The sequence below is a fragment of the Octodon degus genome, unplaced genomic scaffold, assembly GCF_000260255.1.
Source record: "Octodon degus isolate 3935 unplaced genomic scaffold, OctDeg1.0 scaffold00534, whole genome shotgun sequence".
Lineage (NCBI taxonomy): Eukaryota > Metazoa > Chordata > Mammalia > Rodentia > Octodontidae > Octodon > Octodon degus.
In genome coordinates, this window is record NW_004525110.1 from 89,270 (window position 1) to 92,729 (window position 3,460).

At 37.1% G+C, this 3,460-nt stretch overlaps 1 pseudogene; it reads right to left on the minus strand.

The window, feature by feature from the left end:
- LOC101566170 overlaps positions 1–901 on the minus strand; it is a 1,718-nt pseudogene extending 817 nt beyond the window's left edge.
- Between the last annotated feature and the right edge of the window lie 2,559 nt (positions 902–3,460).

Sequence of the window (3,460 nt, forward strand, 5' to 3'; positions counted from 1 at the left end):
TGCTTTGCTGAGCTTGTTCTAAGTAGGTGCTTTAGACCATTGAGCCATCTCACCAGCCCTCTTGGATTTCTTTCATTATCTATTTTTTCAAACTGTTGGCATTCCTCTGTTGTGAGTGTGTCAGCTTTGGCAATCAGTGGGATGATATTCACTTTCTCATGCCAACACTTCATAAACTCAATATCCAATGGTTTAAGTCCATGTTCTGAAGGAGTAATGAAGGGTAAACAACACTGCACCCTGTTATCAGGCATCTGTTGTCTGTTCCCTCACGATTCTGCCTTTAGGTAATTCTCAAATTTACCATCAAAGTAGTTGATCACAGGTCAATTACTGTTATTGACCACATCTCCAAATCCTGGAGTATCAACTAATATCAACTCAATACCTCTTTCTTTCTTTGTTTCTTTGTTTCTTTCTTTTTTTTTTTATTCTTTCTTTCTTTCTTTCTTTCTTTCTTTCTTTCTTTCTTTCTTTCTTTTGTGTGTGTGGCCAGTTCAGCCCACCAGGGGGCAGGGCTGGCTGGCATGTGGTGCTGGGGGATTGAACACTTTCCCTGTGCTTTGCTTAGCTTAGCTTGTTCTAAGTAGGTGCTTTAGACCACTGAGCCATCTCACCAGCCCTGAACACCACCTTCTTTGACTAAAACTTTGGATTGTTCCACCTGTACCATCTTTTTTATGCTATGGGAAGGACCTAGATACTCTGGACAATACAAATCTGCAGGGAATGATGAATTGATTAATATTGACTTTCCCAATCCAGATTCACCTACTACCGTAAGTGTGAATTCAAACCCTCTCTTCACTGATTTTCTGAATACTTGATTAGTGAGATTGGCAAATACAATGTAGCCTTCAAGGTTCTTCGGTTGCGCCATGTTGCTGCCATGGATGCTTATCTCCTCCTGTTTGTGTTTTTTCACATTTTATTCAATAATTTAGGGTCATCATTATTAATTTAAGTGGATACTTCTTTCATTCATTACTATTACATATTTGACATGAAATATTTCAATTTCTTGATATATCTTAGATTATTAAAATAGAAAATAATAAGGGGCTGGGGAGATCGTTCAGTGGAATAAGCACTTCCCTGGCAAGCACTAGAGCCTGAGTTTAATCCCCGGTTCTGCAAAAAAAAAAAAAAAAAAAGGAAAGAAAGAAGAAAAGAAAAGAATACACAAATACATGTAGCCTTCTATTTTGGAACTCTCATTGCGCCTGACAGATGGAGGCATCTCATGTTTCTGATCTCATTTGATTCCATAAATTTGTCCATTTTCTCCATGATTTAAGGCATAAACTAGTGACCATTCAGAACATCACCAGTCAGTCTCCATGTACTGTGCAAGTTCCATCCATAGTTTGCTTGTGGAATTCTCGTATTACTTTGCCATAAATGTTCTTCATAGACATCAGATACAAGGCACTTCTTGAAGTCCATCTACTTTGTTTTCATGCTTGCATCTTATTTGCTTTTGTAATTACTACGGAAAGAATGAGCCCACAAGGTGAACAGAGAATGGTAACCACTCCACATATGAGTAACAATAAATCACATACCATCAAGCACATGGTAAGTATTATTTATGTGCATACTTGCACAGAAATGAAGGAACTTGCATGAGGAATGTTAGTAACTGAGTATAATGGCATATTTATTTTTTTTTTTGGCGGAACCAGAGATTGAACTCAGGTCCTTGCGCTTGCCAGGGAAGTGCTTATTCCACTGAGCCATCTCCCCGGCCCCTTATAATGGCATATTTAGACAGGATGGAGGACCCTATAGCAAATGCTCCGGATACATCGAGTTTAATTTAACTTGAGTTCAGAGACATAATATATGGTCTAGCAAAAAATAAGTTGTACCTGAACTTTGAAAGACATTGGATTATCAAAAGCATTTTATTCATACTTAAGTTATGATATTAAAAATGTTATTTTATTTTGTATAGGATAAAATAAAGCTACAAGCATAAATAAGATCATTCAATTCTAGAATTCATAGCATCCTAATTACCAATATGAGAAATGCATGCTCCCCAACCATTCACTTGGGAAACACACTATGAGTAATAGTTGGCAAAAGTCACATAAATGTTATCTATTTAAGAAAATCTTTACAAAAATCTCTGAGTTTATATTTCATAAGCTGCAAGAATGTCATTTATTGGAAATAAACTAAATTTTCTTTTTCATTTATTTTTTAAAATTTTATTTTACTTTTTTTTTTTTTTTTTTTGGTGGAACTGGGGATTGAAGTCAGATCCTTGCATTTGCCATTCAAGTGCTCATCCCACTGAGCCATCTCCCCTGCCCCTTATTTTACATTATTTTGACAGTAAAAACATAAAGAGAAACAAATAGAAGAACCAAAGACAGAAATAGTGTGACATACAACAATAGATATGTTATCGCCATTCTTCACTTCATTAGAGCATATGGGGTGAGGACAAGCAATTTGAATGCCACCAGAGTAAGAAAATCTTCAGATATCAGTCTGCATTTGGAAGACACAAGATGACGAACTCTGGAAAGATCCATGCAAATGTCATGCAAGTGGGAAAACCTTTACAAATACTTCTAAGCCTAGAGATCATAATCAGACGCAAACGTCAGTGGAGCAAAGAGAATGCTGTGTGGGTAAAAGTGTCCTTCATCAGCCTTTTAAGATTCACATGCACCTGAAAACATGTACAGGTGAGAAACCTTATAAATGTCATCGAAAACACACACAGGAGAAAAACCACACAAGTGTGGTGAGTGTGGGAAGAGCTTCCCTATACTATTCTACCTACGTTGGCATGAAATGACACACACAGAAGAGAAACCATATAAATGTGATCAGTGTAGAAAAGCCTTCCATCATTCTTATAGTCTTAAGATTTATAGAAGAACACACACAGGAGAGAAACCATATGTGTGCAATCTCTGTGGGAAGGGATTCCCTGTGTCATTTAACCTTAGTATTCATAAGAGAACACACACAGGAGAGAAACTACATAAATGTATTCTGTGTGGAAAATCCTTCACTTATTCATCAAATCTTAAAATTCATAAGAGAACACACACAGGGGAGAAACCATATGAATGCCAGATTTGTGGAAAAGCCTTCATTCAACCATCAGACCTTAAGAGACATGAGAGGGCACAGATAAGATGGAATCCATAGGAATGAGAGCCGTGAGGTAGAGCCCTCACCGATTCATCTTACCTTAATATACATCAAGACACAGCACAGAAACCATATTTGTGTCACATTTGGCGCACTATTCTCAAATTAGTATTTAAGTTGGAAGGAACAGTGGGGAAAATCATAGATAGCACCAGTGTGAGAAATTCTTCACTATCTTCTCACATTCGTAAGCATGAAAACCACTAACCAGTGAGGAATAGATGAATGTCATCCGCTGTACAAGTTTTACTCAGTAGTTTCTATCTGCAAACTTGAGAGAAGA